The 25,364-nt window shown below is 39.9% G+C and overlaps 1 long non-coding RNA gene across 2 annotated transcripts in view; it reads left to right on the top strand.

Annotated features, from left to right (window-relative positions):
* Positions 1–207: 207 nt before the first annotated feature.
* LOC124859097 overlaps positions 208–25,364 on the top strand; it is a 122,377-nt gene continuing 97,220 nt past the window's right edge. For both annotated transcript variants that reach the window (XR_007036011.1, XR_007036010.1), the window contains exon 1: positions 208–491. This is a non-coding gene — a long non-coding RNA (uncharacterized LOC124859097). The remainder of the gene's footprint in view (positions 492–25,364) is intronic.

Below are 25,364 nucleotides of genomic sequence, written 5' to 3'. Positions count from 1 at the left end.
CCATGAAGCCATGCCTGGACCATGTTTGTATAGTATTGTATTGTATTGTATTGTACATAAGGATGCGCTTGTGTCCGGCGATGACAGGTGAATCCTCGCCGGTTCGAGACACGCATGCACTGCTGAAGCGCACCGCCCTCCTGTCGCCGGGAGGAGCAGAGGAGAGGGAGGAAGAGGAGCAGACCGGAGCGCAGCGTCAGGAGACACACTACATATGGGATGCGGTGGGCGATTTCTGCATCTTGCATTCTATTTTTTTTTTTTTTTTTGTATTATAATCCGCAGTTTATCTTCTGCAAGAGTCGAGAAAACCCGCATAGGTAAAGCCGACCGGTTTAGAAATCTTGTGGCGGCGTTCCCGTCTGAGCTCCGTTGTTCCTCCCGACTGTAAGAATCGCTTCGGAGCCTGATGTTCGTGACAGTCTAGCAGGGAGAGGGCAAGGCAGACAACAGGAGAGATAAGGAGGTCATCTTCTACAGCTGATGTGGAGGTGAGTGGAAATGTTTTGTTGGTGGGATGTTGGCTGATAATTTGGAGCGAGCTCAAAGTCTCAGGTAAAACAAAAAACACGTGGTTGGTCAGATAATAGTACCCCGCAGCCTTATTCTGATTCTGATCGAGCTCTGCATGTCCAGATGGAGACAGAGTAATAACTTTGTGCACGTCAGGGTGCAGCCTCTCCCTCACAGCGTGCGGGGCTGCGTGTCTGCTGCCGTCTGTAGAGTAACAGGCCGAAGTGACACTAGCAGAGAGCGCATCCAGTTCCTGTTTAACCTCAGAAACCTGGAAACAGCAGCGGGAGGCAGCCCAGGGTTTATGCACACTGCAGTTAGCGCTGATCTGAACCAACCTGTTGGTCCCCCTTTTATGCGATGCGGTGCAAGTGACTTTAAAACTAAATGCATCAGTTATCTAGCAGGCAATGATGTCACACTTTGAGTTATTTCTAAAGTGTAATACTTATTAAAAATTTGATAAATGTGGTCAGAAACATTAGCCTCAAATCTGACTGAGGGCTCTACAAAATAATGCTGAACATATACACTGCCTTGCAAAAGTCTTCACTTGCCTTGAACTTTCTCACATTTTTTCACATTACCACATATTTATAGAACAAAACAAAGTAGCAAACATTGTTAACATGGTTTTTAATTTTTTTCATCAAAGAAAAATCAAAAAAGTGTGGCATGCAGTCATACACAACCCCCATAAATCAGTACTTTATAGAACCACCTTTTGCTGCAGTTACAGCTGCAGTGTTATTTGGGTATGTCGTTACCAGCTTTACATCTAGTGAATGAAATCTAAATTTTTCTTTACAGAGTAGTCCAAGTTAGTCAGACTGGTTGGAGACCATCAACCATTGCCACAAATTCTAATTTTATATTTAGGTCTGGACTTTGACTGGGCCATTCTCACACACAAATAATCTGGCTGCATGTTTAGGGTTGTTGTCCTGCTGAAAGGTGAACCATTTCCCCAGCCTCAAGTTTTTTGGAACCTTTAACAGGTATTCTCTGTCAAGACTGCCCTCTTCAGCTTCCTATTCCCATCTGAAAAAAGCATTCCCCACAGAATGAGGCTGTCACATCATGGTTCATCCTGTTTTCTGTGTCCTCTACACAGTGTGTGGCAAACTGTAAACTAAGTTTCTTTTGACTTTCTTTCAAAAATGGTTTTCTTCTATAATATTGTCTTTGTCAAAAGAGGCCAGTGGAAGACAAATAGGTTTTCTCGCCTGAGTTGTGGATCTTTGCAACTCCTCCGAAGTTACCTAGGATCTCCAATTCGCTGGTTAATTGTCCCCTCTCCGCTCTATTTAAGTGGGTGACTTCTTAAGGCAGTTAGTTGCATAGTATGCATTACAAACGTTTGAGATTTTTGTTTTCAAAAACCATAATTTTCCTTTCACTTTAGTTATGCTGTAAATTGTATGGGTCTATAACATAAAATAGTATGAAATACACAGTTTTTTTTGGTTGTAATATGAAAAAAGGTACAAATGTTCCAGGGTATGAAAACTTTTGCAAGGTAATAAATTTCCTATATTTTTTATGGAAAAAAAAAAACTAGGTGTCACATGATGTGTTGACGTCAAACTGTAAGATTGTGGCATCTCTGAATGCGGACAATGTCCTTAAAATCGCCACAGAATTTCATCATCTGCCAGAGCTTCTCATGTCCTGCAGTGTGGATGACAACTCCATGGCTCATCTGAAAGGCCTGTAGCAAAACAGCAACTCATTACAAGTGCAGCAGCCCTGGCTGCCTCTGGAAGGAGGCTGCTGGCTCATTAGGGGTCACTGTGGGGCGAGACTCACACTATGAGCGTCTGCTTGTTACCAGAGCGCGTGCTGAAACCTCCCCTTTCCCAGAATGAATTCACTCTCGCCGACAGATGAAAAGATGAGCATGATTCGACCGTAGACTGTATCTGTGCATAGTGTTGGAGACTATTCTTATTTTTGTAAAACGCAGGATGCTTAACCAGCGTCCAGACACAAACGTACTGTACAACATTGTCCCCTCATTGTCCTGGTCGTGTACCCAAAGTTTAGCAGAAGGAGATTTCTGACTTTACAGATAATACAGTTTATATTGTAATTGTCGCTCTCTGACTCAGAGATGTGTGACAAGGAAAATCTGGAGTGAGACAGAAGAGAAGACAGGGCCGACCCACAACCCACATCCAACTCAAAATAGCTCCCAGAATTATGCTGTGCATGGTTCTATAATATTCCCATCTATCAGTTCAGCATGGTTTATACACTGCTGTCAGGTTCCTACAGCCTATTCTTTCTCCTAGCGCCTTAAATACTCATCCTGTTTCAGGACCCCAATACACTGCATAATCTTTGTTTTTTTTCCTTTTTAATGTACAGATTAAATGCTGTAAGGCGACTGTGGCTCAGTAGGAAGACTAGTCGTCTTGCATTCAGAAGGTTTTGGGTTCGATTCCAGCTTCCTCCTTGATGTGCCCCTGAGCAAGGCACCTTAACCTCAAGTTGCCTACCGATCTGCGTATCGGTGTATGAATGTGTGAGTGCGATTGGGTGAATGTGGCTCTAGTGTAAAGCGCTTTGAGTGGTCTGTATGACTGGAAAGGCGTTATATAAGTTCAGTCCATTTACCATTCATTACCATTTAAAATAGTTCATGGAAAGCCAAATGTGATGTTTCCCAATATAAATCAAGCATATTTTTGTGTCTAATACCTATCAAACAGCAAAAAGTATGAAAAAAACAACGTAACCAGCATATAGATGTTGGACATGAGCTGAAGACATTGGAGGTTTAACAAAGGACTGATCTACATTTACTAGGCTTTTACGTAATGGTAAATTCGAAATTTAAGTTGAACAGGATATGTGGCAAAACAAGAGCCAAAGTCACAACAACATACAGCACTTCCCCACATGAGAACATGAGAACCAAGCACAATTCAATTCAAATTCAATTCAAAAGAACTTTATTTATCCCAAAGGGAAAATAATCGTTGTAGCTCATTTTATGCAGGTTTCTTCAAAGAGCCGTTGTGGATGCTGATGGCTGTTGGCAGGAAGGATCTCCTGTAGCAGTCTGTCTAACAGCAGATCTGAAGAAGCCTCTGACTGAAGACACTCTCATAGAGAGGATGCTCAGAGTTATCCATAATGTTCTTCATTTTATGAAGAATCCTTCTTTGTTCAATGATCTCCAGAGGTTCCAGAGGAGTCCCCAGAACAGAGCCAGCCTTCTTTATCAGCTTGTTGAGCTTTTTTAAGTCCCTGGCTCTGATGCTGCTTCCCCAGCAGATGATGGCAGAAGAGATCAGACTCTCTACAGCAGACTTAAAGAAGATATGCAGCATCTTGCTGCAAACACCGAATGACCTAAGCTTCCTCAAGAAGTACTTTCTGCTCTGTCCCTTCTTGTAGACGGCTTCACAGTTGCATCTCCACTCCAGTCTGTTGTCCAGGTGAACACCGAGGTATTTATACTCCTCCACCACTTCCACCTCTTCTCCCATGATGGAAATGTTGTTTGACCTATTCCTGTTTCTCTTAAAATCTACAGTCATCTCCTTTGTTTTAGTCACGTTCAAGATTAGATGATTGTTTCCCCACCATGCCACAAAGCGGTCCACCACCTTCCTGTAATCAGCTTCTTGTCCATCTCTGATCCACCCCACAACTGTAGAATAGTACTACTGTAGAATCCACAGGAGACTGTAGAGTACAGTCCCCTGTGGTGCTCCTGTGCTGCTGACTACCTGGTTAGACTCACAACCCTTCAGTCTCACAAACTGTGGTCTGTTTGTCATGTAGTCTTTGATCCAGGAGATTGTTGAGGCCTCCACCTGAGTCTTCTGGAGTTTCTGACAAAGCAAATCAGGTTGGATTGTATTAAATGCACTGGAGAAATCAAAGAACATGATCCTCATAGTGCTGCTGGCTTTGTCCAGATGACAGTGGGTTTGTTGAAGCAGATGTATGATGGCATCTTCAACTCCAACCCCACAGCGATAAGCAAACTGAAGGGGGTCCTGATAGTTTATTGTTTGCTTATTCAGATAGGCCAGCAGGAGTCTATCTGGCAAAGGGAGCATCAGCATCTTCAGATTTGGTTGAAGGCAAACATGTAGAAGCAGAAGGGTCCATGGCCAAGGTGGAAGATAGAACATTTAAGATGTGAGAGGAAAGCTGTTGGTCAAAGGAGGATGGGATGTCTGTTTGGCTGTGAGCAGGAGAGGAGGATGCTGAGATTATTTTGGAACTGAACCTATTGAAGAATGTCTTCAGTTTATTGGCCGTGTCCAGACCTCCATCAGTCCGATCTTCTTTCTGCTTGAAGCCTGTGATCTTCTTCATCCCTGACAACACATCTCTGATATTGTTTTGCTGGAGCTTGTTCTCCAGCTTCTTCTTGCACACATCATTCCTCACTCTAATCTTGGCTTTAAGTTGCTATTATACACTCCTCAATAATTGCTCATCCCCTCTCTGAACCCTCTTTTTTTCTCATTAAGCAGGTCCTTCTGGTCACTGGTGATCCAGGGTTTGTTATTGGGGAAGCATCTCACGGTTCTGGTGGGGATGATGTTATCCACACAGAAGTTTATATTGTCAGTTACACACTCAGTCATGGCATTGATGTCCTCTCCATTTGGCTGTCACAGTGCATCCCAGTCTGTAGCCTCAAAGCAACCTCGCAGGGCTTCTTCAGCTTCCTGTGACCATTTTCTCACAGTCCTCTTTTATTACAGGTTGCCTTTGAACAAGGGGCTTATATTTCGAGCAGAGAAAAAAAGATTGTGATCTGATTTGCCCAGAGGAGGTCTTGCTGTAGAGATGTTTGAGTCCTTGACATTTGCATAAAACAAATCCAACATTTTGTTTACTCTTGTAGAGCAGCTGACAAACTGTTACAACGTTGGAAGTGTAGCAGAGAGTGAAGCATGGTTAAAATCCCCAGATATTGCCACAAACGCATTGGGTTGTTGTATCTGTAGCTTAGCAACAACTAAGCTTATGGCATCACATGCAGTGTCGGCAACAGCTAAAGGTGGTACGTAAACCGTTGCCAAAATAACTCTGGTCAACTCTTTGGGTAAATAATATTGACAACATCTTACCGCTAACAGTTAAATATCTGGACTTCAGAGATGACACTTCACAGTAGCATGTCCTGCATGACACCATCTGTTGTTTACGTACGTGTTTAAGTACTGCTAGTACACCTCCTTTACGTTTGCCGCTCCTCTTTAAATTTCTGTGCTCGTATGGTCAGAAAGCCTTGCAGAGAGACACTGGAGTTGGGGATATCATCCTGCAGCCATGTCTCAGTAAAACACATAATACTGCATTCCCGATACTCTAGCTGGTTCCTTTTTAGTGCTTGGAGTTCATCAACTCAACGATCTTACATTGCCTATCATAAACGATAGAAGAGATTGTTTGAATTTCCTCCTCTCTCTTCTCTTTGCTCCTTCTCTACATCCATGGTGCCTCCTTTTCAACTCATCAGGGATTTGGGGTTGTAGTTGAAATATTATTTGAGCTTTCGAGATATTAATCAGCTGCTCCCGGTTGTAAAAAACCACCCCTTTGCCATGGTGACGCATCAGAACAAATGTCCAAAAGTGAAAAAAGTATCAGCAAAAATCCTTCCAGCTGGATAGCATACGATACTGGAGAGGGTAATTGTCCAAAAATATATATTTTTATCCACCACAAGAGGAGTTTGAGTTCTTAAAAAGAATTAATCAGAATGAAAAGTAACAGAGCCACTCCAACCGGCTGCCACCTTGAGAGGCGCAATTCTAGAAGGCCTCTAAAAGGAGATTATAGGCTTTCAGGATGTCAGTCAGTCATTTTCTGCCGCTTCTTCCATAGTGGGTCGCAGGGAAGCTGGTGCCTATCTCCAGCAGTCTGTGAGCGAGAGGCGGGGTACAACCTGGACAGTTCGCCAGTCCATCGCAGGCTTTCAAGATGTAGTGTATTAAAGTATACTTCCGTATAGCTAATTAGTAAATCCCTCTCATGTATTTTATCATTAATAAAATAATCTATTTACCAGAATAATTTGTATTCTTTCCTTTCCCACTAAAAAATTAATTATTGTACATTTAACAAGCCCAGGAGTCTAATCTATTTCAGTACTTTATCAAAAATATTCTACCAGTGCTGGCTTCAGTTCTTCCAAATACTGAGAAAAATGAAAATGAGCTTCCTATTGAATCAAAGTGTATATTAGTTAAAAATCAAACTAATATATATTTACTTATTAAACATTTGAACAAAAAAACCCCAATCTTAACTCAAATATAAGGAATTAAAAAAATTATTTGCACTGACAGGTATCAAAGGGTCTGACCTAATGAAGAACCACTGATCTTGTTAATTTATGAGATTTATTTTGATTTTTGTGAAACATTGTATGAAATCATTTCCACTTTTATCTGATTGTTATCATATTTAGGAGGGGTGGACAGAGGAAAGAGTTTGAAGCCTCTCTCTTACATCTGTTCTTATCCATTTCCAAATCAGCAGAGTTACACCAAGTTTTTCTGCCTCATGTCTATATAAACGTCTGCTCTGGCCTCCCGGAGCTCATACTCCCAGCCAGCAGGGCAGGTTTGCAGACCAGCTTTTTACCTCTCTCTACGCAAAGGAGTCAGGCCTGTTGTCTTCATGACCTTCCTGGGTCACCCTTAAGAAATAAGGAGGCAAAATGAGTCTGTCCAATAGACTTGGATGTTTGAAGGGAATGACTGCTTAGGAACCTGGTCAGGAGCCTGTCTAGTATAAGAATTATACTAGATCAGGGTTTCCTATAGGATTTTTTTAAAATTGTGGGCAGTTGGGGTGGGGGGGTTAAGTTGTGCTGTTCAGAACGTATCTGAAACATTACGCATTAAGGTAAAAGTTACATTAATTAACTACATTACTGTCATTCAAATGATGCAACATATGTTCGCTCAACGTTCCTTGGAGCCCGAAGAAAGTATGCGCAAGGGGTACATTGGACCAATCCGGTTCCAACTAGTAAATACATCCTTTTGTAGTTTAAGCCTCTGTCATGAAACATGATAGATTTGGAAATGTTGGCGCTTTTTGAAAATATCACAGTTAGCTTTATTGGCCAAGACTGTGTGCACAAACAAGGAATTTGACTTTGGTTTTAAGCGCTGAGAGTGTACAGACATGAAGTATAAATATTTAAATTTTAGAGAAAATAAAATAAGTTTAAAGGGAACAGTGTGTACATGTATGTGTATGTGTTTTGTTTTATTTTGTTTCCAAGCAAAGTAGCTGAATACTCAGGCTGTAAGGTGTTCGATGTGTTCATAAGAGAGACAGCCTGAGAGAAGAAACTGTGTCTCTGGCAGCCAGTTTTAGCAAATAGCGCTCTGAATCGCTGACATGAAGGTAAAAGTCTAAACAGTTTGTGCCCAGGATGTGTGGATCCGAGAAAGGGTGGTTCCTAGGAACTGGAAGTGATCCACAGTAGACATGGTGGTGTTGTGGATGGTGAGTGTAGGCAGTATGGGGGTTGTTATCAGGAAGTTCACCGTTATCCCTACAGTCTTGACTGGGTTAAGCTCCAGGTGGTTCTGACTGCACCAGTGAACCAGCCGATCCACCTCCTGTCTCTATGCAGACTTGTCATTGTGCTGGATCAGATCAATGAAAGTGGTATAATCTGCTAACTTCAATAGTTCCTTTCAATAGTTCCTTTAAGGTGAAGTCATTTGTGTACATAGAGAAGAGGAGTGCGGAGAGAACACACCCCTGGGGGGTACCGGTGCTGATGGTTCTTGTGCAGGAGAAGATGCTCCCCAGCCTAATCTGCTGCTGCCGATCAGTCAAGAAGCTGGTGATCCACTGACAGGTAGAGGCTGGGACTTGTCTTTTCTCATAAAAATAAAAAAAAGAGAACAGCTGAAAAAGTCAACATTTTGTTGGTGTTAAAATGTTTGTCAAGATGGTGGCACATAGGAAAGGTAATTATTGAGGCGGTACTTGTTATAGCATGTTCAAGGACCACTGGTCTATAAAAAATAAACAACTCTTACTCGACCTAACCTGGAGTTGGTAGGCCAAAGCTTTACAAAAACAGAGTTTAGCCACAAAATGCTGAATGCTCCATCTTTAATCAGTCTAAGTCTATTAATTATCCATCAATTTCCATACCCTTCTTAACCCTCAGTGCCACAGTGGGGGTGGTGCCTGTGTCCAGCAATCAATGGGTAAGAGGTGAGATAAACCATGGACACATCACCAGTCCATCACAGAACCAGATAACAATGCACATATACACTTACACCTAAGGGCAATTTAGAATGTCCAGTTAGTCCAACATGTATGTTGATGAACAGTGGAAGGAAACAAGATGATCCGGGAAAAAAAAAGAAGACACATCCACAGGCAACATGCAAACTCCAATCACAGGAAGGCTCTAGAAGGGTTTTGAACCCAAAATCGTCCTTCTGTGAGACAATAGTGCCTCAAGTGACTGTTTCAACAATACAGGCTTAGAACTGGCCCTCTTGGTGGTGAGAATAACAAAACAAGACAGGCCCCCCAGGCATGATCTCTTAATCACATCATAATTCAAGCAACTCCTATTAACAATGGCTTTTTAAGCTTCATGTCCATTTTTCAAACAACTTCAAAAACATATGTGAATCTTTTATTTTAAGTTTGTTCCTTTTCCCTGCAAAAATAAATACCATTTTAGTTATATATCTTTTTAGGCTGCATCCCAAAAGTATTAGATTTTCAATACTATTTGATATGAATTTGAATAATGGAACCCTATCAACACATGTATTAACATTCAATTAGTACTCTTGAAAGAAACTAACTCAGGGCAGTGGACACACAATCACAGAGCACAGAAACAATTACTGTATCCGAGTGCTCGTTTTGCCATACTTGGACATACTAGTTACACCTCACTGAGCAGCAGATTCCAGTTCCGGCTATGAGAAGGAGACAGCAGCCTGGCCTCAACTAACTAAAGGCCTGCCATATTTCTTTTCTCACTGCTAAGAAAAATGACAAGACCCTTCAATAAAATGACTCATACAGTCACATTTTATCTATATTCAAGAAATTTAAATAAGTAATTCTTTTCCAAAGGATAGAAGGATACTCGTGTAGAACATGAAGCTCTCCTTCACGCTTCACTGCCAGGCTTAATTTTGTTGTCTTCTCGCAGCTAAGGGATATGTTTAGGATTGAAGCTCAAGTCTAATTCACTTTAAAATCTTTTTTTATCTTAAGAGAATAGTTCATGATCTTTGAAGTGAAGTTCTGTGTAAAAAACACTAAGTATATTGCCTGCGGTGAATATCTTACCTGCAGTAGATACCTCTCATATTGTCCTTGTTTAGGATAAATACAGATCAGTTGGTCAAGCAGACTCATTTCTATGCTAACTCTGTTTTATAAACCTTAAACTGAGGATTATTTAGAGAGGAAAGGGAAGCAGGAGGTGATAAGCTAACAGTGATCTTCCTGTGTTAAAAATAGACTTTAGTTCTTATTTTTTCACATAAGAAAGGACGTAGTTCTTGAGTTTCTCTGTTGGGTTAACAGAGTCGGCCGCTACATACTGGGGTGGTCAACAACTGTTAGAAAGGCACTAACGAACTCTCCGCCTCTTTTAAATTGCGTATCTGGAAGCATTTTGTATACATGGAGGAAAAAGATACTTTTACACAGTGACAGAAAAGAAATTAACAATATGTGAGCACTGTTAGAATACCATCACTGGCTAATCTTTAGTTGCTAAAGATGCTCAAATTTGTTCTCTGTCGTAGTGTTGTCGGTGGTGAAGAGCTATTTCAGTTTCTAAGTCAGAGGAAGCTTTTTTAATTCCTTACATACATGGCTAATTGCCTAATTAGCCATGTATGGTTTCATTGTATTTTAGTGTCTTAATTTCCGTTATTGTATATTTTTGTATTTTATCATACCCATCAAAAAATGCTTTTAATACAGTTTATTGTTGCTTTTTCTTTTTTTCTGTGTGGAGCATTCACAGTTTTGTATTGTATTTTTTTCTACTCTGTTCCCTATTTGTAAAATCCAAAGAAATGGGGAATGTTATTTTTTCCCTTTTGTCTAATCTTGTCCCTGCTATGGGCTGGATATATGTTCCCTTCTCCTAATTTAGATGGATAATTAAAGATTATCTTGTAATCCTTCCTTTTTTTATTGGACACAAATACTGCTGTCCCTATGTTAACAAACCTGCAGCAAATTATTTATTCCATATTTAGGTTTGTTTTTTTATGTTTTAGCCCTAAGAAGAAAAAATCTCAATTCCTCAAAATAAAAAAAAGGAAGTCAGAAATCGATATAGGGCAAAAAAGCAGGGTTGGTGCATCTCCTTCTTTCTTATCTTTAGCTTTTAAAAATGAACCAAACATTTAATTTGCCTGTGTTTTATGGGTCATTTCTCAGTGTGAGATACAGCGCAGCTTTGGCTAAGGGACACAGATGATTGCAACAGCATCTGCACAGGTAGCCCCGACAGTCGCTCACTTAATTTATTTGTGAAAGGTTAGACAAATGCCAGAAATAATTGTCACTCTGCCTCTCAGCTCTACTTTCCAGTCCCCAGAGCCTTGCAATGTTGATTTTCTGAGGTGGTCCTGATTGTGAGTGCCTGGGCAGCTAGGGTCTTGTTGAAAAACAGGGTTGCAAGAAGAATGAAGCCATCTTCAATGACAGCGAGATGTGAGCTTTTGTTTGTGCTCAGCTGCTGTGGAGAGAAATCTTAATGTCAGCAGAGCATCTGACCGACTGAGTTCCCAACTTACTTCCTGCCTGGCTGAAAGAGCTAAGGAATGGACGATACGGTACTTACAGCATGCTTATCATCGAAGCCAAGATTAGCTCAGGAAAGAGACAGAACGCTCCTGGCATGAATCCAAACTGTGTATTCATACACTCTGGGTGCATTGATGCTGCTGTCAAGTGCTCAGCTGGTGAAGCCCTGCAAAGCAAAGCTGGAATCTAATAGTTACTAAGAGCAGAGGGAAAGGTCTTAGGCTGTGGCTGTGATATTAAGCCCCACATGATTAACATAAGGTCCCCTCTTCTGTGGGAAGACAGAATCCCTTGTAGTCAGACATTTTTTGTGTGTTTTAATGCATTCACCCTCATTGCAGACAGCAGCTGTTGAAAAAGTTACTTTTAAAGCCAGACTTTTTTATTTACTAAAGCGAGAGAACACTTCAGGAATCATTTATTTCCTGGTTCGATCTGTAGGAAAGAAATACATTGGCTTCAATTTGCAGCTTCTGCTGTTGGTACATTTACTTAAATTATGCATCCATTTTCATTTGAAGAATCCACTTACAATTACAAATACATCACTGGCACTGTAGTCAACCTCAAATAGCAGATAGAATTGAGGCAGCCCAAACAGATGTGTTCATGATGTCCTAATTTGTGTTTGAAATTGTGAAACATTTTATACAGCATTTTTGTCTCCACAAATTTCTTCAGTTTTAGTGGATTTTAAACACCTAAATCAAATATATATATTTAATTTCACAAATAACCTCATAAAATACAAAATGCAGCTTTCCAATAATTTCATTCATTAAGGTAAAAAAGCTATCCAAACTAGCCTGAACCTATGTGAAAAAATAATTGCCCCTAGTAAATGACTGTGCCACCCTTGGCAGCAACAATGGCTGTCACTTCCTGTGTAATAACAGACAATAAGTCTGTGTGGAGGAATCTTGGCCCATTCTTCTTTGCGGAATTGTTTTATTTCAGCCACATTTAAGGGTTTTTAAACACAGCTTGTTTTACGGTAACGCCACAACATTTTCATAAGATTTATGTCTAGACTTCAATTACACAATTACTGCACAAGCCATTTAATTTAGGTTCTCTTCATTTAGGTTTTTGCTAGTGTGCTTAGGTTCATTGTCCTGAAAAACCCAAGTGTGTTTCAGCTTCAAGACCTTAACTCTGCTCTGACTATTTTTGGAATTATTGACCTCAAAATAAATTGATGACACTAGTTAAACATTTAGTAACTGAAAACTGGCCTAAGGTCGCCACTGGGGGACAGCCTATCAGTAGAATCAAAGCCCTGCTGCACACAGCAGCATTATGGCTTTTTACCTAAAAGGAACCACTGATAGGAAGTATAGCTATGAGGGTGTATTTTATCCACAAAACTCAGACGATTGAGCTGGCTGAGCAGCCAAATACGCTGCCATCTCCTGGCGATTGGTGTGTTGTCATTCATATTAATTTTGAGTATTATATGAGTGGTTTACCAAAGGTATTCCTTTTATGTTGTGTCTTTATGTTAAGATCTTATTATTTTAATTGATTACTAAACATACAACATTGTTGACTTACTTGGAGGTCCAAGACTTTATGACTACAAATCTAATAGTGACAGGCTTAGAGTGCTAATTGTCCTTGTTTCTTAAAATCGGACTGAACGAGGCCATCGTAAACACATTTACTGGTCAACATTGCCATTAGGCTGCCTGTTACGAGCACTGAACTGCTTTCTTTCCTGCTAGAGCAGCTCCATATCACTCATCTTTTCGTCCCTTCTTACATAAAATTTATTTCAAGCGTAACATGATATATTTTTTACTACTGCAAGCATGCTTGCTGCATGTTTGGCTGTTTAACATGAACTTATGGAGCATCTCTGAGCTAAAACCAGACATGATGGAAGAAGCAGTGGGGTGCTGCTTTGGCATCAGGAGACAGATACTGATCAGTTTGTGTATATTCCCATTTCTCTTTAATGTTCCCACAAAACTCAGCTCTGCAATGTTTTGGCATATTTTCAACAAAATAAGCAAATAACCAAAATAAAACCTGAATTTTGTGAATGGAAACAAGGATGCGTATTTTCCCCATCTGGCTCTAAATGTACTTAAGAAATGCATTTTTGACATACGTACCTTTGTCCAAACCCATAAAAATTTTAAGCTATGTGTTCATTTAATTTGTTCCTATTCATTGATATCAATTCTTTGGTGAAGTAAAATAGCTGGGAGAAGACCTTTAAGATCACCAACTTATGGCAGCACATTCCCAGATCCAAATTCCAACTTCAGAGGTAAACGAAATCCAGTATAAGTAGCCACCAGCACATGGTTCACAGTCATCTGCTTCAGTTTGTACTAGGAGTTCCTAAACATTTCTTATCTTTGAGAGGTTTGTTATGGAGCAAATACAGATTTATTTGAATGGCTTAGCTTTTGGCTGTTGGTGATACACATAGGAGTTGGCATAGACCGTGATGAGATCCTTCTTATGCATAATAACCTTGTGAAAAAATTCCACGGTATCATGGTAGTTACACCAAAATGTCATAAAAAAATATATCACATTATCTTACCTGCTTTTATTTAAAGCAGAAATTATTTCTGCTGTTGCTAAAATTACATAACATTATTATGATCATTACAGTTGGAATAATGTTATCTGAAGCATTTATTTTGTTTTTTGATACTAAGCAAGATTATAGAATAGGCTGCTATATAACAGACAGGCTGCTCTTAACTTCTTAACAGTATTTGTAAAACAGTGTTACCTTAATAAGAGCAATGGGTGCCATTGCCACAGCATTACTAGGCCACCATCATGTTTTTTTATTTCCAGCCCACCTGTGGTACTTGTTGCATGAATTAGCCAACAGAGACCAGTTTAGTTTCCAGCTGTTAGAAAGTAGAATATGAGCCGATCATACAATGGTTCCCTCATACACATTAGTTCATTATCACTGTCGTTGGACAAAAGCCTACAATTTCTTAACGGAATAAACACGCAAGGAACTGTGTTTCGTAATGATGACATTTAGGCTAAGCAATTAGAAAAGTGATAAGATTCATAGATGTAGATTAAACAAATGAAATTGTCCCTTAAATGGTCCAATGTGTGTAGAAATCATAGGAAATGTTAAAATTACAGCAAAGAAAATAAGTTATTACAGTGGGCAAATTATTTTTTTTACACACTGGGAGTTTGCTTTATTGCTTGATCTGACTTGAAATGACAGAAGCACTAGCTGCTTCCTCTGTGGGAGGTTATAGTTTTCACCAGTTCAATGGATGGATTTTCCAAAATTCTGCAGCTGAACTTGAGTAAGAAGTGAATTGTATTGCATTAGTTTCTTTGTGATACTAGCTGAGTAGTACTGAGACATGGCTTGCCCAATCCTACCTCCGAGGGCTTGCTGCCTTTTCCCGAGTAAACAGTTGTTAATAATTTTTGCGGTTGGTCTGCTACTTTGCTGCTACCAGTGCATTAGTAACCAATGCCAATGGTTCCCACAACAGCTTTCTGTGCTGTTATGGGTTGGAGTTTTGAGAATCACTATAACACAAAAGGAACACCCAGACATCATTCAATATTAAACATCCTTTAACATAATTCTTTAGTCGAAACGCATCTGAAAAAAATAGTTTTGATTTACCTTAAATTTATTCCTAAATAGTCTTTTAGTTCAGGCTTTGAAGTGGCTACATAAGAATCAAGTGATAAATGTGTGTGTATAAATTTAAAGTGATTTCTGTCCTAATTTTAGAATATTAAGGACTATTGTAACCTCCCATGCTACGCATTATGATGTTAGGAGAAAACAGAGAAAAACGTTTCTGAGGAGTTTCTGTGTATTAAAATAGAATAAATACGCATAAGAAATTGAATAAATAAATGTTATGAGGTTCGTTACCTGTAGGCAGCAGTGTGAGAACATAGTAATTTGTGTTTTTTTTTTTCAAATTTGGAAATTAATTTTTATAATTGTAGAAAATATTCATTAGCTTCAACAGAATATGCAGTCCAATTTAATGTTCAAATGAGATGTTACGTGAACTGTATCGCAGACTGGATGTGATCCTTACACAGGATCGCAGGCAGGTTGCAGTTCCTGGACTCAGGGGTGAAATGGGATAAATCTTGGAGAAAGTTGTTCGCTTGGATCTGGCGAAAGACCAGGAATTTGGCTGTTTGGATTCACCTTTGAGAAGCACCGGCAAGACTCTCAAGGCTGACGGAAAATTAAGAGTCCGCCTAACCCAAATAATTGTTGTTTTTCTGAATCTGGCTCCCCTGCACGGCCTTGATGGCTGGCTATCTTCAACTTCTCCTGGAAGTTATGTAAACATGACGCTCTGCCCCCTCCCTTCCCTGAGGACATCTGTGGACCTGCTCAGAACTTTGTGTCCGGTTGATGAACCTTCCAACGTACCATCAAAGACAATGGCCTCTGACAGTGCTTCATGGACTTGCTTGCACACACTCACTCGCACACACACACACGCATGCTCAAGATAAACATATGCACCCCTCACACCACCTTCACCGTTCCCGGCATGATGTTGTTTTGTCAACTTGTTGCTTCTTTGTTCTGAGGTTTTTTGCAATCTCAAACTGTATCCTGCTAAGGATAAAGTGTGAAATATGATTTCTTTCCCTCTACTTACCTAATGTGGCCTCTTTTCTCATCTAACAAGGGCAGCGCCTGTGAGTGGGCAGCAAAGCCTCGGTGACCCGTCCCCCCTTGTCTTGTGTCATGATGTCTGTTTGGATGGGTTGTACTGGAATTATAATTTCCCCTCGGGGATCAATAAAGTATCTTTGAATTGAATTGAATTAAATGTAAAAGCATTATAAAATGAACCTTTAAAAAGGGTTTTTTGTCTAAGTGTTGCCTGTAAACAATATTGTGTTTGTACATTTATTCTTTAACAGCTTCACTTATTGCCTTTTTGTTTTTTGAGAAATGGAGTGGGGACTTTTATTTGTTTTGTATATTTTAGTTTTGGCCGAGAAATTTGGATGTTGTTACACTGTGACAAAACTACAATCAGTAAAAACAGCCATGTTGGAAGGAATTTCTCAACAGACATTGAGTCTTTCAACATAAAACCTCAAAACAATTAGTCTCCTGAAACTGTCTTATTGTGATTTGCTTGGGATATTAAACTCGAAATTTTTTTGTTGGAAAACAGGGATTATCAGTTGTCGGCTAAAAGCTGTAGTCAATAACCACTGGGAGCTTACTGTACACTGCATTAAAGGTTTTGAACTGTAGTAAGACTCAAAGCAGATGTCTGGACAAAGTTATGTTTAACTTAATGTTAGTTGAAAAACAAATCAGAGAAACTAAGCCATTAAGTTATTTTTTTATATAATTGCAGATCTTAACACGTAACTCTGAAAATACATTTAGAATTCTAGGAAGTTCACCATAAAACTTCTATATATGCTGAACATCTAAACAAAGAAATGACAAATGTTTTAGAAGCATGTTACAAAAAGGACCAGATTTTGATTCATTTAAAATTCTGACTTATCTAAATTTATTTGATCAAATCATAAGACTCACACTTATTTAAATACAGAACAGACACACATAAACTACTTGAGTCTAGTTTTGAAACAGTCTACAGATAATTAGTAATGGCCAAACACAATCAGAGCAACGACTGATATGTACTCAGTTTGTGGTCCGATTGATAGCAACAGAATGAAAAGATGGAGGTTAAACAAAGCCATTTCTCTCTAAAAGTGAAATCTACCAAACCTTTCTGTAAATAGCAGGGTTGCATCTATATACACAAGTCATGGTTTGGTATGTAGCTGGGTTTTAAGCAATTTTTTTATTATAAACAAACAAATACCAAAACCAAAGGTTTTGAAAAATCACAAAACAGAGACAGAAAATTCAAATAGGGCAGCAAATAACCACCCCAAAATTTCTTTGAAAATACTATAGCTATATAAGGTTTTAGTCCAAAGAGCTGTTAGCTGAAAACGTGGCCTACTGTGTTAGGTATTTGCCAGATTTTTTCCTGTTTCTTAAAACAATGACTCTGAAATTCTGTTCATTTGCTGCAGATACCTCTTAAAAATAAAACTTTTATTTGGAAATCCTGTAAAGCTCTTGTTCTAGTTTATTTTGTAAGACATAACACAAGAAATTACACGTTTGGCTTTATGTCATATAGTTATAAACCTAAAAACAGGAACGTTGCAGTGTCTTTTACTGAGACCATGTGGATACACATCTGTCCAATTTAATGTTGTTACAGAAGCAGTTCATCTCCAAGAACTCCATGCCTGAGGGTTCCAGTGTCTGTAATGTACTTCCACAGCGGGCAGGTCACACATTGACCTCCCCGCTGTGCACCCAGGTAACCATTGTGCGTGGGGTGTTGTGAAGCAGATGCTGCCTGTATGAAAATGTCAGACAAATAGCGGCATTCTATCTGTGTTTCTGCAAACATATTGACCTTCCATACTACCCCACAGGTTTAAGTTTGAAAAGCAGGTGCTAACTGGGAGTCAAACATGTCTGCTGTCACTGTGGTGAGAGGGAGGAGTAGATGGAATGACAGATAACAGAGAGAGAAAATCTTCTGTACATGTGTCAACAGATTTGCATTGTCAAAACTAAAAATAGTAAAATAGATGAGAATAGAGGATCCTATGTAGGATTATCTAAGGTCTGATTTGGAGCCAATCACAAATAAACGCCATGACATAACTCCTATGATAAAACGCCTTGCAACACTTCTCTTGCATCTGGATCATTCCAGCGCACCATTGCTGTTAGTTTGTTGGCAAGACAAACAAAACAATTTCAGTACAATAATTGGAAAATAATTTATTTTTATGTACATAAATGTTAAATTTAAATTTTTGCAGGGCAGTGATGTGACAATATGTTTTAAAATGAGCAAAGTTATAATAAACAAATAGCCAACTCTTACAACAGACTGCTTTTATTCAATCAATTCAATTTAAAAATACTTTATTAATCCCAAAGGGAAATTAAATATTGTTGTAGCTCATTATGAAGGTTTCTTCAAAGAGCCATTGTAGATGCTGATGGCTGTGGGCAGGAAGGATCTCCTGTAGCGCTCCGTCTTACAGCAGATCTGAAGAAGCCTTTGACTGAAGACACTGTTGTTGTAGGACAGTCTCATGAAGAGGATTCTCAGGGTTCTCCATGATGTTCTTCATTTTATGAAGAATATGTCTTTCCACAAGGTTCCTCCAGAGGTTCCAGAGGAGTCCCCAGAACAGAGCCAGCCTTCTTTATCAGCTTGTTGAGCTTTTTTAAGTCCCTGGCTCTGATGCTGCTTCCCCAGATGATGGAGAAGAGATCACACTCTCCACAACAGACTTATAGAAGATATGCAGCATCTTGCTGCAAACACCAAAGGACCTAAGCTTCCTCAAGAAGTACAGTCTGCTCTGTCCCTTCTTGCAGATGGCTTCACAGTTGCATCTCCACTCTAGTCTGTTGTCCTGGTGAACACCGAGGTATTTATACTCCTCCACCACCTCCACTTCTTCTCCCATGATGGAAATAGTTTTTGACTTATTCCTGTTTCTCTTAAAATCTACAATCATCTCCTTTGTTTTAGTCACGTTCAAAATGATATGATTGTTTCCACACCATGCCACAAAGCGGTCCACCACCTTCCTGTACTCAGCTTCTTGTCCATCTCTGATCCACCCCACAACTGTAGAATCATCTGAGTATTTCTGCAGATGACAGGAGTCTGTCTTGTACTGGAAGTCTGAGGTGTACAGAGTGAAAAGGAATGGTGAGAGTACCGTCCCCTGTGGTGCTCCTGTGCTGCTGACTACCTGGTTAGACTCAACCCTTCAGTCTCACAAACTGTGGTCTGTTTGTCAGGTAGTCTTGAGTCTTCTGGAGTTTCTGACAAAGCAAATCAGGTTGGATTGTATTAAATGCGCTGGAGAAATCAAAGAACATGATCCTCACAGTGCTGCTGGCTTTGTCCAGATGACAGTGGGTTTGTTGAAGCAGGTGTATGATGGCATCTTCAACTCCAACTCCACAGCGATAAGCAAACTGAAGGGGGTCCTGATAGTTTATTGTTTGCTTATTCAGATAGGCCAGCAGGAGTCTATCTGGCAAAGGGAGCATCAGCATCTTCAGATTTGGTTGAAGGCAAACATGTAGAAGCAGAAGGGTCCATGGCCAAGGTGGAAGATAGAACATTTAAGGTGTGAGAGGAAAGCTGTGGGTCAAAGGAGGGTGGGATGTCTGTTTGGCTGTGAGCAGGAGAGGAGGATGCTGAGATTGTTTTTGAACTGAACCTATTGAAGAATGTCTTCAGTTTATTGGCCGTGTCGAGACCTCCCAGCAGGTGTATGATGGCATCTTCAACTCCACAGCGATAAGCAAACTGAAGGGGGTCCTGATAGTTTATTGTTTGCTTATTCAGATAGGCCAGCAGGAGTCTATCTGGCAAAGGGAGCATCAGCATCTTCAGATTTGGTTGAAGGCAAACATGTAGAAGCAGAAGGGTCCATGGCCAAGGTGGAAGATAGAACATTTAAGGTGTGAGAGGAAAGCTGTGGGTCAAAGGAGGGTGGGATGTCTGTTTGGCTGTGAGCAGGAGAGGAGGATGCTGAGATTGTTTTTGAACTGAACCTATTGAAGAATGTCTTCAGTTTATTGGCCGTGTCGAGACCTCCCAGCAGGTGTATGATGGCATCTTCAACTCCAACTCCACAGCGATAAGCAAACTGAAGGGGGTCCTGATGGTTTACTGTTTGGTTACTCAGGTGGGCCAACAGGAGTCTCTCTAGGACCTTCATAATGTGGGATGTCAGGGCAACAGGTCTATAGTCATTGAGGACTGATGGGTGAGTTTTCTTTGGTACCGGAACAAGACAGGTGGTCTTCCACAACACCGGAACCTTCTTCTGGTCCAGGCTAAGGTTGAAGAGGTGCTGCAGAATCCCACAGAGCTGTTCTGCACAGGCCTTCTGGACTCTAGGGCTGACATGATCTGGACCTGCAGCCTTATTCCAATTCAGTCTCTCCAGTTGTCTCTTCACTTGACTTCTTGAGACACACAGGTGGAAGGGGGAGGCAAAGGAAGCATCAGCATGTTCTGGTATGGTTGAAGGCAAACATGTAGAAGCAGAAGGGTCTAGGGCTGAGGTGGAAGATAAAAAATCTGAGGTGTTACTGGACAGCTGTGGGTCCTGTGGGTGAAAGGAAGGTGGAATGTCTGTTTGGCTGTGAGCAGGAGAGGAGGATGCGAAGCTTGTTTCTGAACTGAACCTATTGAAGAATGTGTTCAGTTCATTGGTTCTGTCCAGACCTCCATCGGTCTGATCATCCTTCTGCTTGAAGCCTGTGATCTTCTTCATCCCTGTCCACACATCTCTGATATTGTTTTGCTGGAGCTTGCTCTCCAGCTTCTTGTACACCTCCTTGCTGTCTCTTATCTTGACTTTAAGTTGCTTCTGTATACTCCTCAATAATTCTCTGTCTCCCTCTCTGAAGACTCTTTTTTTCTTGTTAAGCAGGTTCTTCAGGTCACTGGTGATCCAAGGTTTGTTATTGGGGAAGCATCTCACGGTTCTGGTGGGTATGATGTTATCCACACAGAAGTTTATATTGTCAGTTACACACTCAGTCATGGCATTGATGTCCTCTCCATTTGGCTGTCACAGTGCATCCCAGTCTGTAGCCTCAAAGCAACCTTGCAGAGCTTCTTCAGCTTCCTGTGACCATTTTCTCACAGTCCTCTTTATTACAGGTTGTCTCTGAACAAGGGGCTTATATTTCGAGCAGAGAAGAACAAGATTGTGATCTGATTTGCCTAGAGGAGGTCTTGCTGTAGAGATCTATGAGTCCTTGACATTTGTATAAAACAAATCCAATGTTTTGTTTTCTCTGGTAGAGCAGCTGACAAACTGTTGAAACATTGGAAGTGTAGCAGAGAGTGAAACATGGTCAAAATCACCAGAAATTGCCACAAAAGCATTGGGGTTTTGTGTCTGTAGCTTAGCAACAACTGAGCTGATGGCATCACATGCAGTGTCGGCAACAGCGGATAGTGTTACGTAAACTGTGGCCAAAATAACACTGGTGAACTCTCTGGGTAAATAATATGGACGAAAACCCACTGCCAACTGCTCAATATCTGGACTGCAAAGATTACACTTCACAGTTACATGTCCTGGATTACACCATCTGTTGTTCACCAGTACTGCCAGTCCACCTCCTTTACATTTACCGCTCCTCTTTAAATCTCTGTCTGCTCGTATGGTTAAAAAGCTCGGCAGAGAGACGCTGGAGTCGGGGATATGATCCTGCAGTCATGTCTCAGTAAAACACATAATACTGCATGCCCGGTAGTCTGGCTGGGTCCATTGTAGGGCTTGGAGTTCATCCACCTTGTTTCCCAACGTTCTCACATTGCCCATCATAATCGACGGAAGAGATGGTTTGAACTTCCTCCTTCTCTCTCTTCTCTTTTTATGTTGCTAATATTACATTTAGGCTAAAATATTGTGGCTGTTCAAACTCCGAACCTTCAAAAAAAGAACCCGGTGAGTCTCTGAAAAGAATGAAAAGTTCAAGGGAGGTAAACCTTTAATAAATTACTTGACAGATATATTTGCCTTTTTTATTATTTATTGGCCTATTTCTAAGTTGTAACTGATGCGAGTTACGTCAAACAAGCTGTGCACGCTCCTTTGGGGCTGTCAGCTCAGACACAGCACTGACCAGCTGCCTTGTGTGCGCACCGATGGCACACAGCTCTGCTCTCCTGCGCAATAACCTCTAATCCATCATTCTGATTAGAGGGCAAGCAGGATGTTGTCTTTGCCTCACTGGGTCCTTCCGAACCCCAAACATAAAGCATCTGCTTGCAGAACAACTTCAAACTCAGCCTTCTGTATGCGCAATTACGCACTCAGAGATGCCCAACGCAATTGGAACAGAGAGGAGAAATAAACTCATCAGGGCAGAGGCTGCGATGACAAACCTGCTGCTGTAAATAGTGACGACAGTCCAAAAAGCAGGAGCAGAACGGAACAGAAGGAAGAAATCAGCAACTGGATCATTCATAATGATGCAGCGCAAAAACCTCTGCATGTTTCAAGTGTCACTGCAGAGGATCTGGTTGCTCTTCCTCCAGTTCTGCTGGTGTCAGTAGCAGCCAGCCAGTAGCACCTGCATTTTCCTAATTTAAATATGGCGGTCTGCACTTCACCTGTTATCCATTGCTCGCACAGTCTTTGAAAATCGCACAAGCAATAAATTGCACAAGCAATTTGGCGCCCCCTGTTTGGGATCTTTGAAGTTCAGGCCCGTAGTCAGATCAAACCTCCACTAAGTAATTCTTAGCTGAAGAGATATTATTTAAAAGCAGTGTCTGTTCGGTCAAACTTTATTACAGTTATATTCATTAAACAGTATATGTGTTCCAGTGAGGCTCGTTAGAATAAAAGTATATAAAAAAAAAAAACAACCTTTAAGCAGGTATTAAACCTACTTTTTATTAGACCAACATTTCTGTATTAATAATGTTATATTTTATTGTTCTGATGTACGTTTCTGATCTGAAATATTGTGTTTTCAATGGCTATAAGCAGAAAATTATTAACAAAAATAAAGGCTTGAAAACATGTGTGTAATTAATCTATATTACGTGTTTCACTTAGTGAATTGAGTTACTGATATAAACTTTTCAATTAAATTCTAATTATTGAATATGGCTGTATATGAATGTTAATTTCATAGCCATTGAATGGTTCACAAAAATAATAAAGGGTTTACCATTCACCAGCTGTTTTATCTTCTCTCTTTAGTTAATAATGATCAGGTCCAGTTCTGACAACTTAGATGTATTAAACATCGTGAGCTGATCTGATTGCTTTAACGCAGAAGTAGCTCTTTTGTCAAGCTGCAGTCTGGACAGCAACTTATGTGTCGTCTGAGAGAGGGAGAGGAAAAAAAATTAAACAGAAGAAAATGTTCTTATTAGTTGTTTTGGCGTAGGTTTTACACATTTTTTCCCCAACAGAGAGAAGAAGATTAAAAATTGAGGAAAAGCTATTTTATATATGAAATTCAACCTATGAGAATTATTTTATCATTAAAGATTGTACTGGAAATTAGTGGATTGCTTGGCAACTCTACCAAATATCAAAAAGAATCAAAGGAAAATGGTGAATTACCATATAAAAATATGTATCGTAGAGAAATAATTACCAGAAGTAAGTTGTGTTCAGAAGCTGGTGGAAGGGTGGTTAAAAGTCTGCATAACTCGCTGTTGTTCCATAGCTCTTTTTTTGTCTTCACACCAGCTGTTGATAAAGGCAGAGATCAGCTTTGATCAGCGAGAGTAGGTGGAATGAGACTGACGGTACAGATGTGTACCTGAAGGCAACTCCATCTTCCTGCATTATTTCATTTTCATAAAAGAATTTTAATTTGTTAGGGTCTAAAAACTCAAGTATTTCTGGAGCTTTATTTTTAAAAGCCTTAACACCTCAAAATCCAGAGTTCAATTTGGACTGTCACAAAAAGTTTCGTTTTTTGGCGCTTTGATTAATATATTTAATACCTATATTCTAGTGTGTGCAAATATCAGAGAAAACTCAGACTCTTGGACACAGTAATAATATTGAAATAATTAACTCCAGCTGACTTTAAAAGACAAAACCAGACCTTTATCTGCTCCAGCATTTTCACTGCAGTCACAGTTAACATTTCTCAGTAAGCCATTAAAGTTGAAAAACTCCCATTGATAGACTGACAAACTTCAAATGTCAGCATTTGTTCAGACCACCCAGGGAAGAAAATTCAAATGCCACAGTTGATGCAACTGCAACTGAAGTTGTTTATTGTTTCACTAATTTATCAGTAGCAACCCAGACAACACAGGTGCTCCCACAGTAACTACAGGTGTGGAGATTCCAGCTGGAGGTGTTGATTCATAGGAGGCTTGGAGCTCAGTCATAAAAAAAAGTGGTAAAAGTGCTAGTACATACTTTTCAAGCAGATGTTATTACTTTTTAGGAACTGCAACAAAAAAAGAGGCATACTCTGCTCTAGAGTTGTTGCCAACCAAAATTAAACCTTTTCTTTGACATAACAGTTATATAGAGAATGAAACACACTGTCAGCAACAATTATTGGGCAGATTTATGAAGGCTTTGTATCTAACACAAAGTCAACTTTATTTGACTTGGTTTTTAGACATTTAGTCGCATAACATTACATCCAACTTGGAGATGAGAGGATGCATGATGCTCGTTTGATGAAAGGGAGACAAAATTTCAGCAACATTTTGAAAGAACTATGAAAAAAATGTTTTTTCTTTGGTTGTGCAATGAATTTGTAATCTGTGTAAAACTATCCTGTTCAGGTTCAACTAGTCCTTATATTAAAAATTATATTATTATATATTATATATATATATATTACACATTTTGTTGACGTTTCTTCTCCAGCATTGTTGTCAATAATTTTTTTTACTTCCTGAGGAAAAAAACAAACAAAAAACCTTTTTGAATATACTCATCTTCGTCAAAATCAACATAAACTGAGCAATTTGCAGACACAGACTCTTGCCCCCTATTTTCCCTCGCACCAGCTTACCTGATAGCTGAGAACCAGCTGGATGTTTAAAACCTCCGTAACATGGCAGAAGAATAGCCTTTGTGACCCACTTCGGTCGAAAAGGCAAAAGTGAAAGCGTTGTTCTGAGATATTTTGCTAATGAGGGAGACAGATAGGAAAGCCTAAGTATGTTGATCAACCCTTTCTCATCAGGCTAGGAAGTGCACCTTAAACACAGACATGCTGATGTTTATTAGCAATTTAAATAGGCAATAAAAGCTCAGTTTTCTGCAGCAGCGGAGTATTAAACATGACAGAAAGCATACACTAATATTATCTGTTTAAATACTAGCAACTATATACTCCTAGCCCCTTATGGCTTTGAATCGGGACATGTTTCAAATCTGAAGTCGGTTGTTATGACGGCATTGCTACTGTGTTTGGTTCAGTAGTCAAGAAACTA

The sequence above is a fragment of the Girardinichthys multiradiatus genome, chromosome 2 (genome assembly GCF_021462225.1).
Source record: "Girardinichthys multiradiatus isolate DD_20200921_A chromosome 2, DD_fGirMul_XY1, whole genome shotgun sequence".
NCBI lineage: Eukaryota > Metazoa > Chordata > Actinopteri > Cyprinodontiformes > Goodeidae > Girardinichthys > Girardinichthys multiradiatus.
This window is presented reverse-complemented; position numbering and strand designations above follow the sequence as displayed.